Below are 12,152 nucleotides of genomic sequence, written 5' to 3' on the forward strand. Positions count from 1 at the left end.
GGGACAACAGGGCTGCTTCCTCAATTTAAACCTTAGGATGATGAAAATGGGGTGGCTGCCTTCAAATCAAACTCACAATACGACCACGATATTTTTCCAATTGCCCTTAAAACAGAACGCAGGGATTCCCTGTCGCCCCTGTGATACCCCTAACAGCCTGGAAAAGGCAGGTTTTCCTTCAATCAACACCCTTAAAACCGCAAGTGAAGGGGGATTCCCCCCCCCGGTTCAAACACAGACAATAATAGAAGAGTAGCTGCTTCCCTCTCCTTAATTTCTTTTGTCCTCATAAGCTCCATTTTTGTTCCTGGGGAACCGGGGAGGGACTGGCAAGATGAAATTGAGAAGGGAAAGGACAAAAGTCCCCGCTCCGAGTCCACACGGGCTCACCTGTTCGGCTGCCGCTTCCCGGCACAAAGCTCTGTCTCTCGGCACCTCCTTTAAGCAACGCTCCGCGTATCCAAGCGCGCATCCTGGTGTTCCCCCAGAGCCCGGGAGAAGCTCTCACCGTCCTTCCACGAGACAGCCCCGGGAGCCCCGCTACTCAGCAGCAGCACCATGCAAAAGGGAGCTGAGGCAAACCCTCCCCCTAAATCAGACCCCGGCAGGAGCCGGCCCCTCCTCATCCTCACAACTCACACCTGGGGCTGCTCCGAGCCCTCATCATCGTCACACTCACACCTGGCGCTGGTGCCACTCTCCAACAGCGCCTCTCGGTGACCAGCGCAGAGCCCGCTTCTCACAGACCCAGAGCAAACAGAAATCTGCTACGGGTGTTGGCTTTTCTCATTCCGTCTGGTTCCACAACTAAAACGCGTTCGTGCGCTGATGGCATTGAGAGAAAGCTTTCCAGGGGAGAGAACTGTCATTCAGGTAGCACGCTTTGATACACCTTCAGAAAAAGCAGAATCAGCGCCAACTCCTAAGACCCCTGCTGAGGAACCCAGCCCTCCTTGGGACACCCAATGCACCTCGAAAAAGGAGGGGAGAAGTTCTTGTGCTGAACTCGGCACGGTCCGTCTAAACTCGGTCCTATTCGGTTCTTCGGCTCCACGAGGCTATTTCCGTCCACACTCGGCTATTTTCGGTTCTTCGGCTCCACTCGGCTATTTCCGTCTACACTCGGCTATTTTCGGTTCTTCGGCTCCACTCGGCTATTTCCGTCCACCCTCGGCTATTTTCGGTTCTTCGGCTCCACTCGGCTATTGTCGGCTAACCTCGGGGGGCTGCAGTACCGCGCTCTGCCCACCAGGCGGCTAAAAAGCAAAAAAAAGTCAACAAAGAACAACCCAAGCCTTTCTTTTAAACAATATTTAAATATATTTTATTTTCAAATTTTTCATGTTTATACCCAAATTTCGATTTAGAATGTATATTGATGCCTAATGTTGATTTCTATATTTATAATTTTCTATTTATATATACATTTATAGTCTATATTTAATCGATTCCTATTAATTAGATTTATTAATATATTTTACATATTGATTATATATTTCTGGTTAAGATTTTATAATTCTGTAACAATCATATGATTTCAAATAAAACCCCTGCCTCTACCCAAAGAAAAGCCAAAAAGAACCCCTTTCTTTTAAACTTTATTTAATTTTTTTTAAATTACATTTTTCATATTTATACTCCCATTTACAGTTTAAATGTGTATTCATGTATAGTGTCATTTGTGTTCTATATTACATCTCTTCCTATTATATTTATTTCTATTTTATATTTCTCTATCTATATATTTATATCCTGATTATATATTTCTATATTTAGAAATAGACAAAAATAATATCTATATGCATATTATTATTCATATTATTTAAAACAAAACCCCTGCCTCTAACCCAATAAAAACGAAAAAAAAAAACAAACCACCAACCCTTTGTTGTAAAAAATATTTAAAATTTTTTTTTTTTAGATTTATATTCATTTCTATTTAAAATGTATATTGATGTACAACGTTTATTTGTACATTTATGTTTATCGTTTTCTATCGGTATATAAATTTATATTCTATATTACATACATTCCCATTGTTTATATTTATTTATATATTTTTATACATATGTTTTTATATTGATTATATATGTCTGGTTAAGTTTTTTACTTCTGTAACACTTCTATTATTTAAAAAAATAAACCTGCCTCGAACCAAATAAAAGCCGAGAAGAACCACTTTTTTTTAACTGTATTTAATTTTTTTTTTACTTATGGTTTTTATATTTAGACTCACATTTACATTTCAAATGTATATTCATGTATATATTAATTATTTGTGCTCTCTATTACATCTCTTCCTATTATTTCTATTGATTTATACTTTATATCTACATTTATATCCTGATTATATAGTTCTAGATTTAGAAATATAAAACAATAATATCTATATTCATATTATTTAAAATAAAAGCCCTGCCTCTAACCAAATAACAACGAAAAGAACCCTTTCTTTTAACCTATATTTACATATCTTTATATTTACAATTTTCATATTTATATACACATTCATACGAATTAATTATTTTGCCGCCTAATATTATTTATATTCTAAATGACACCTCTTCATATTACTTACATATATTCATATTTAAATTTAAATTTATCGTTTAGTTATAGGTGTATATCTTGATACATTTATTTTGTCTTTCTCTATTTAGATATAGAAAATATTTCTAAAATATTTACATTATTTAAAATAAAACCCTTGCCTCTAACCAAATGAAAACCAGAAACACCCCTTTATTTACAACCTATTTAAAGATTTAAAAATAATTTTGTTCTGCATAATTATATTTACATGTCCATTTATAATTTTTATTCGTTATATTTATAGATGTGATATATAGTCTAGAGAAAACCTTTTGATCTATCAGATATATTATTTTTATAATAGGTATTTCTATAAGTTTAATTTATTTATATTAGATATTTACAGGTATCGGTGTATATATAGTATATATTTGTATAGTCGGATTTATATTTTTATATTACTTACATTTATATTATTTTTCAAAAACTCCAGCCTATAACCTAATAAAAACCAAAAAAGCCCCAATTTATTTTAAACGACATTTAAATATTTTTCTGTTTACGATCCCTATTTCTATCTCTTTGTACAGATCTCTATCCCTCTACCGCCCTTTTTGCGGCCGCTTCCAACGCCTGGGGATGGGCAGGGCGCTGGCTCGGGGGGGCTGCAGTACCGCTCTCCGTCCACAAGGCGGCAGACTTACCGGGAGGGGCGCTCTTCGATTTTCCCGCCCTTTATGCCGCCACCTTGAGAAGGTCAAGCGAGTCCGCGACATCCGCGACACTCCACTCCCAACATGGCGGCCAAACGAGGACCCCCCCCCCCACCGTGAGGCGTTTACGCAGATGCCTGTCAGAAACACGCCAAATTACAACCGTCCGCGACTCACCTGAGGGGACAGCTCGTGTCCGCGGCACTTGAAACGCCACAAAAAATCCCGCCGTGGCCGCGACGGCGTCAGGGTTCTATGCAGGCAGTCGAGTTAGACGGACCGCGGGTCTTCTTTTTCCCCGCCCTTTTTGCCGCCATTTAGAGAAGGTCAAAGAAAGTCCGCGACATTCGCAGTAAGCCACTCCCAATATGGCGGCCGCGAGAAGCCCCAGCAGCAGTGAGAGGCGTTTACGCAGATGCCTGTCAGAAACACGCCAAAATACGCCCGCCCGCGGCGCCGCTGAGCACACAGCCCGCGTCCGGGACACATGAAACGCCACAGAAAATCCTGCCGGGGCCGCCCTGGCGTCAGGGTGCTGTGCAGGCAGTCCGGTTAGACGGACCGCGGGGCCTCTTTTTCCCGCCCTTTTGGCCGCCATTTTGAGAAGGTCAAAGAAAGTCCGCGACATTCCCGACACGCCACTCCCTACATGGCGGCCGCGAGAAGCCCCAGCAGCAGAGAGAGGCGTTTACGCAGATGCCTGTCAGAAACCCGCCGAAAAGCGCCCGCCCACCGCGCCGCTGAGCCGACAGCCCGCGTCCGGGACACATGAAACGCCACAGAAAATCCTGCCGGGGCCGCCCTGGCGCCGGGGTGCCGTGCAGGCAGTTCGGTTAGACGGACCGCGGGTCTTCAACTTGCCCGCCCTTTTGGCCGCCACCTTGAGAAGGTCAAGCGGCTCCGCGACACCCGCCGCACACCACTCCCAACATGGCGGCAGCGGGGACGCCCGCCCGTGCCGGGCTGCAGTACCGCGCTCTGCCCACAAGGCGGCAGCACCGCCGCGCGCCCCAGCCGGGGGCAGCCGCGCGCCTTGGGGCTGCGGGCAGGGAAGGCGGCGAGAGAGAACGGGGGCGGCCCCCGCCGAAAACTCCTCTGAAAGAAATGCCAAAAAACAAGCCGGAGGACGAAGAAAAAAAAACCCCTGCCTATAACCCAACAGTATCAAGCCCACACCCCCAGAAAAAATTATTTAAAAAAATATTTAAATATTGTTAAAATAATTTTTTAAATTTAAATTCACATTTCTATTTTTAATGTATATTGATGGATAATGTTTAGTGATACATTTATATTTATAAATAAATGGATATTGTATATTACATATTTTCCTATTTCTTAGATTTATTTATTTATTTTTATACAAATTTTTACCTATTGATTATATATTTCTGTGTTAGGATTTTTACTTCTGTAACACTTACAGTGTTTAAAATAAATCTCCTGCTTCTACCGAAATTAAAGCCAAAAAACCCCCTTTAATTTCAACTGTATTCAAATTTTTTTTTTAAAGTAAATTTTTCACATTTATATTCACATTTCTAGTTGTAATTTATATGGCCTTATAATGTTATTTATATTCTATATTACATATCTTCATTTTACTTACATATATTTATATTTATATTTAAATTTATATTCAGAGTTTAGTAATATATCTTTATATATTTATTATACACTTCTATATTTAGATTTACATTACTATAATACAGATATTATTAAAAAAAAAAGCCCTGCCTCTAACCAAATAAAAACCAAAGACACCCCTTTATTTAAACCATATTTAAAATTTAAAAAATAATTTCACTTTTCATAATTCTATTCACATTTACATTTATAATATTTATTTATTATATTTATAGATGGTATATATATTAGAGAGAATACCTTTTAACATAATAATAGATATATTATTTTTATATTAGATATTTCTATCATTTATATTTATTTATAAAAATCATTTATAGGTATCAGGACATATATTATATATTTGTATATTTGAATTTCTGGGTTTATATTAATTATATTTATTTTACTTATAAAAGTACCCAGCCTATAACGAAATAAAAACCAAAATATCCCAAATTTATTTTAACTATATTTAAATACTTTGATATTTACAATCTATATTTACATATATTGGTATTTATGGAATAGATTATAATTTTTATATATTATATGTTACAACAATATACTGTAGATATTATAGTTTTATATATTTATCTATTTGTTCTCTGTACTTATGTTTACCACTTTAATTTTATATTTATTTTAAAATTTATATTTAATTCCATTTTAACTGTATATTAAACCATAAAAATTCACTTACCTGACCCATCAGAACCACAGAAATCCTGTGCCTCGGTCAGCACCGGCACGCAGGGCACGCTCGTCCCATTGCAGCACATCCAAACAAAACCTATTTCTATCACCAAACATCCCACAACCCAAATATAAATGAAAATAAACCTAACTGTAAATAAATTTAGAAATCCCACTATAACTGGCCCAAAACCCCCATCCATTCCAATCCTAAACTTCCTCCCAAACCAGTATCTCAGAAACCCAAAAAACTCAAACACACATTGAAAATGAAATAACTGCTAATAAAAACAAAAACCCATGAAAAAATAAATCAAACCGACTCACTGAACTCAAAACTGTGCAACTGACCCTAAACATTACTACAAAAAGCCCCCAAAGCTCCACCTTTATGCTAACTCACAAATAAGAACAAATAATCTACAAAGTTATCTTAGAAATTTAAAAAAAAACTAATTAAAAGCATACAAATAAAAAATGTAAACTATTAAAATATTAAAAAATACCACTACCCAAAGTAAAAAAAAAATGTTGCCTATAAAAACCCACCATAAAAATGCCCCTGTCCCCAAAGATAAAACTAAACAAAACCCATCACACCAGAAATAAATCGGAACTTGGGAAAGCTAAAACCGTAACACTCAAGAAGTACACCATATCCCTTCTGGTACACCAGCTACAAACAGCATAAAACAATACAATCAATTCTTAAAAACCACCTTTAAACCACTACCTTTTTAAGAAAACTTTCAACAATTTTAAAACGGCTTTTAACAAAAGCCATCTAATAAATTAACACCCAACACTCCAGCAGCCAAGCTAGCCCTACCAAATCTCTCTGTTTATACATCCAATAAACAAAACCAAAATCCCAACAATACCTATCAGAAGTCTATTAAAGGAACTTATTGAAATTAATCCTACCTCAAATAAAAACCAACCCATCCATAAAGTTAGCTTCACTCAAAAAACAAATTACGCAGATTTCATAATACCAAGAAATAAAACAACACACCATATACCACCAACGAATACAATATTGAATGAAAGAAACCACTTTTTTTGCTTTTTTTTTTTTTTTAACTTCTTTTATTAGCTAGAACAAAAGATTTTGCCAGGACTGTAACAACAACTTCCTCTTCTCCTCCTTCCTCTTCTTCTGAAACGTCCCATCTCATTCCCAAATTCCTTACAACTTCTGAGTTTCAATCCAAGCAAAAAGCAAAACTCGTGCACGTGTGCGTCGGATGCTCCTGCCAGGTTCTCCATTGCACCCCACATCTTCTTACACGTTCAGTCTTCGTGCTGTCCTGCCGGGGTGAGTTTCAGAGAAGGATTGGCACATGTGAAGAGAGGATTTCCCTCCCTCCCTCCCTCCCTATCCAGGTGCTGTGTAAGAGCCAGGGGGGTCAAGGCTGTTCAGAACCATAGGATCCTTTAGGCTGGAAAAGCCTTCTAAGGTCACCGAGCCCAGCTGTTGCCCCGGCACTGCCAAGCCCCTCCCAAATCAGGTCCCTAAACACCCTTTAAATGTCTCCAGGGATGGGGGCTTCCCTGGGCAGCCTGCTCCTAGGCCTGACCACACCTTCAGTGAAGAAATTTTTCCTCAAATCCAACCTAAGCCTTCCCTGCTGCAACTTGAGGCCATTTCCTTTTGTCATGTCGCCTCTTACTTGGGAGATCTCGGTACTTAAACCTTACCTGCTTGTTCCCTAGGAGGTCTCTGGCTTGGCTGGATGAGAGGAGAAACACTCCCAGCATCGGAATGGGAGCTCAGGGGGTCCCACACCAAGGCAGAGGGAGTGGCAGTCCTCACCAGGGCTCACACGTCAGTTCTCAGTGCTTGGCTCTGCTTTTCCTCCCAGATCTCTGGCAGATCTCTGGTGAGCGCTTCAAAATTGGCTGTTTGGAAGAGGGAGGAAAAATAGGTTAGCCAAGGTTTTTATCCAGACTCCTCTGATGTCTTTGCCTGCTTTGCCTCTTCCAGACTTCCTTCTGCTAAGAAAACAGCTGCCTTTGGACTTCTAGGGGGAACTTTCATGTAATGCTTGAAAAGGAGCTACAGAAAAGCGCCTCATTTTTAAAGACTCGGCCGAGAAGACAGACAACTGCAGCTTCTCCATCCCAGCTGCCTGCACAGCTGGCAGGCACCAGGCCAGCTCTGCTCCTCCTTCAAGTTGTTCCCAAACCTGCTGAAGAACTGAAGGATACTTTGGTGTTCCATCGCTCTGCTTTTCCCGAAAAAGATCTTTGGGTGCTGCTATCCCTCCACGGGAAGGGCCCTTCTGTCTCGCACGCTCGGTGACACGAGGCTGCACGAAGCTGCAGCGGCCTCTGCTCCGGGTGGGAAGGGCTTTCTGCCTCCTCTAGCACCTGGCTGGCACAGGTTGCTCAGAGATGCTGCGGCTTGCCCCACGCCTGGAAGTGTTCAAGGCCCATTGGTGCTCTGGGATGAGGCTCTGAGCAAGCTGCTCTAGGGAAAGATGTCCCTGCCCACGGCAGCAGGCTTGGAATCAGGTGATCTTTGGAGTCCCTTCCTGCCTGAATTATTCCATGATTCTATGAACTCAAAAAACCTGAGGAGTAAATTTGTAAAGGTCACTAAAGACATAAAAGCACATCCCCATCAGCTTATTTTTGAATGAAAACATATTTTTGAATGCAATTCTACAAAGAGGGAGAAGTATTCTATGTATTTGCTCTTTCTAGCTTTCAGGTGTAATTTTAGCTATCACTTAAAACTTTAAAATATTTTCTCTTTTTGAAATAATAAATAGTCTTAAAACTCAAATATTTTTACACTATTGCAGAAATAAAAATTGCTGACAATCAGGCCATGTAATTCTTTATGGCGCAGAGCCATAACAACAGAAATTTTACAGGATGGCCCTCCACAGAGAGCACCAAATTCCTCATCGCTTGGCAGTTCAGCTCGTCCACATCAGAAAGGCAAACTAGGACAAGACAGCCTCGGGCTTCAGGAGTGGCAAGGCAATAAGAGACACATCGAGGACACGCCTCAATAATATCATGACAATTTCCCCATCGAGTGAGAGCGTGGACGGCGCAGGTGCAGATTCTTTCCTCTCCCATGCCAGAGGGCCTCCAGGCCACAGTAGATGCTTGGGGTCTGCATGTGGGAGTTTTGAAACTGAAGATGCTTCATTCTGCTAGTGAAGGTTAATAGAGGCTCTGTAAATAATAAACAGGTTAGTAAAGGTGCAGGTTGTCTCTGTCCCCACGCTGAGCCAGCTGGAGGCCAATGGCCACAGCCAATGGTGCCTTGGCTTGGGAGAATTCCTTGTCACACCTTCTCCACCAGGCAAAGCGGCACCAGTTCCCTGCGCTGCCTGAAACAGTCCCTGGCGCCCCTGGCCAGGCTTTATGCCCTCAACATCCCTTCTTCTGGAAATCCAAGGCACACTGCAGGACAGCTTTTAGGCGGTGTAAGTGTAGCTTAGAGACAGCACAGTCACGGGTCCTGCTATTCTCAGCTCTGCTGGGGGAGGATTCACACACCACGGACTCCTCTTCTGAGCAGGACGCTTTAAAGCCCCGTCAGCAGCAGCAGCAGCAGCTAGGATTCCTAAACCCTTCCTGCCCTGGTGAGCAGCAGCTCCTGGCCATGCAATCCAACTGGCTGGGGCCGATCGGCCGCCAGCAAAGGATTTAATGCCGTGGCAATTACACCTCGCAGATCAGACTGGGGCCTCGTGACACGGAGCTGAGGATGCCTGTGGCAAACAGCAGCCTGTATGGCTTCAGGCCGCTGGCAATCGAGAAGGGATTTCCCTGTCCCACCTACTATGTGCTCTTACCTTCTACAGAATGAAGAGCCACAGAGCCTTTAGGAGGAGAAAAGGATTTTGAAGACTCCTGCTAGAAAGAAAAGATATCTGAAGGAAAAGGAAGTGATATCCAGTACCCCTGAAAATCCCATAGGAGTAGGGCACAGAATTATTTTTATGGGTGTGACAGTTTGAGAAAGAAGTAAGTGCAAAGGGTGTAGAAAGAAATAAATTCTAGATTTGATGTGCTGAGATGAACAGGATCTTTAGGACTTGTGTCAAAGTTTGTCTGGTCCCTGTGTGAACACGTGTGGAATGGAGACTGCTCAGCTCAGGTGACAGATCTGGGGGCACAGCAAAGCGATCTGGCCGAGGGGAAGGTGTCCCTGCCCAGGACAGGGGGGTGGAACTAGGTCGTTTTTAAGGTCCCGTCCAACCCAAACCATTCTATGGTGTGACGAAACAGGAGAGTTGTAAGGGAGAAGAAGGATGAATTCCTTTGGAAGGATAATTTTTTGCCTCTCTAGTAGCAGGCCGTCGTTGGAAGGATTGTTTTGCTCTTACACTGACCTTGGCTGAAGGTGTTTCACCCCGAAGAGAGCGGTAACAGCCTGGTGCACACGTTGTTCTTGGGCAGATCACACGGAGCTGGAGGGGAAAAAGGCCCCAGAAGTTCTGTGACAGGAGCAGACACTCCTCCCCATGTTTGGAAATATCTGTTAGGGATTTTTCCAGCAGATGGCAACAGCAGACTGGTTTGTAGTGCAAGGCCAGACTTTGCAGGCTGCCTAAAACCTGGCTGGGCTCTAACCAAAGCATCTTTCGGGTCTGCTTCTCCCGCTCCTGGTACTGAGCCTACCTGGTACCCTAGGGCATGGTTACTAAAATACAGAATAATTCAGTGCTGCAGAAAACTGCACAACAAACTCTGGAGCTCTCGGTGTGTTTACAGGGCTTAAAACACACCTGGTGCATTTCAAACAGATGAAAATTATGGCTCCCCCTGAATAAATGTGATTTCTCTCCAAGATATCTTTTTGAAAAATAATACTTCCAGGGGTGGTCAGAATGGGAGCACAAACACAAAGAAGAGAAACCACAGTGTTGGATGTTTTATCAAAAGCTGTGTCTTCCCTACCATGTCCAGAAGCTGGATCGATGGACAAAACTGTTCACCGCACTCTTGTCATTGCTTCTGCGCCATCTTCACCAGCTGCTCTTGGGAAGTGCTTGTACTGCCCTGTGGCCGAGCTCCACCTCTCTCTGCCCAGGCCCTGGGGAAGATGGGGGAGCTATTCTTCAGAAGCATCGCCCCTGCAATCATCACCTCCATCAACATTCTGAGAGCGCTTTTGGTTTTAATGAAGAGCAACCCTGATTTGCCACTTGCAGATCACAATGGGAATGAACCTGGAAGACAGATATTTAAAATTTAAGTTGCTTATTCTCATTTCTATACATCTGTTTTGTTGAAATATAGTTATAATTTTACATTTAATTTCCAATTCCTAAATAAAATGACAAAACAAACAGCATCAAATTCCCACCACAAATTCAAAACACATTAGGATACCTCCACCAGGCAACCAGCTGCCAGCAAAAAACACCACAGTATGCTCTTGTCACTAACAATTCTCATCACATCACAAAAATAGAATGAAAAGAAAAGAAAACCCTAGAGAAACACACACAGCAAACCACAAAAACTACTAAAAAAAAAAAAATTTACCAACTTACTAAACTTCAAAGGTTACCAATGACCCTGAACGCTACTAAAAAAAAAATAACCAAAACTCTACCTCTACACTAACTCAAACAATTCAAAGAATAAGCAATACTCTGTAAAAACAACTTAAAAAACCGAATTATTAACGATATAAAAGAAATCTCAACAGCTAAAAAATAAAAATATATCTACCCTAATAAAAAACTACCTAAAATGATCCACCATACAAATACCCATGTACCAAAGAATAAAACAAATAAACAGCCAAATGCATCAAACAAAAAAACAACAAATAAAACGAACAGAAAAAAAATCCCCAAAACAAAATAAACTTAAATTTACAACAAAAAAATTATTCTTAACTGACTTCAGAACATCTGTCCAGTACATTTCCCCAGGAAACAAAACTCACCAGCCTAGCTTTCTGGTGTCAGTTTGCAGGAGGCACTTGGCCCTATCAAACCCCCCCGAGTTGGCACTGGGGCCAGCTTGGTGCCGGGCAGGATCCTGCGCAATGCCGAATTTCAGGAGCCGTAAACCCGCTCTGGGCCACAGACCCCCGAACAGCAACGCCTGCCCTCTTCCCTGGCAAACAAACCTCACCCACCCAGGCTCCTGATGGCAGACTGCAGAGCCAGCTGGAACTGTCAAACCAGCCCGAGGTGGCACTGGTGGCACCATGGATCTGGCAGGCATCCTGCGCAAAGTTGAATTCCAGCAGGCAGACAGACGTTCCAGGCCACAGGCCCCTGAACAACTCTACAGGCCTTTTCCCTGGGAAACAAATCTAACCAGCCCAGGTTCCTGATGGCAGATTGCAGGAGCCACTCGGCACTGTCAAACCAGCCCAATTTGGCACTGGTGCCAGCTTGGATCTGAGAGATATCCTGCACAATGCAGAATTTTAGCAGCCGGCCGGCCATTTAGCCTTAGGCAGGTTCCGAGGAAAAGGCTGTGGTGGAAAGCATGGTATGAGCTTTGAGTTCCCCTTGGGATGCCTTCTGCAGCTGCCGTGTGCCTGGATCTCTGGGCTTTGTCGTTTTAAAGCCCTAACCCTAGCTGTAACCCTAA

At 42.2% G+C, this 12,152-nt stretch overlaps 1 long non-coding RNA gene across 1 annotated transcript in view; it reads right to left on the minus strand.

The window, feature by feature from the left end:
* LOC132325933 (uncharacterized) overlaps window positions 1-11,666 on the minus strand; it is a 120,277-nt gene extending 108,611 nt beyond the window's left edge. Inside the window, exons 1-2 of the long non-coding RNA XR_009486079.1 lie at window positions 10,494-11,666; window positions 9,926-10,003 (exon numbers count right to left, since the gene is read on the minus strand). This is a non-coding gene — a long non-coding RNA (uncharacterized LOC132325933). The remainder of the gene's footprint in view (window positions 1-9,925; window positions 10,004-10,493) is intronic.
* Between the last annotated feature and the right edge of the window lie 486 nt (window positions 11,667-12,152).

The sequence above is a fragment of the Haemorhous mexicanus genome, chromosome 4 (genome assembly GCF_027477595.1).
Source record: "Haemorhous mexicanus isolate bHaeMex1 chromosome 4, bHaeMex1.pri, whole genome shotgun sequence".
Classification (NCBI taxonomy): Eukaryota; Metazoa; Chordata; class Aves; order Passeriformes; family Fringillidae; genus Haemorhous; species Haemorhous mexicanus.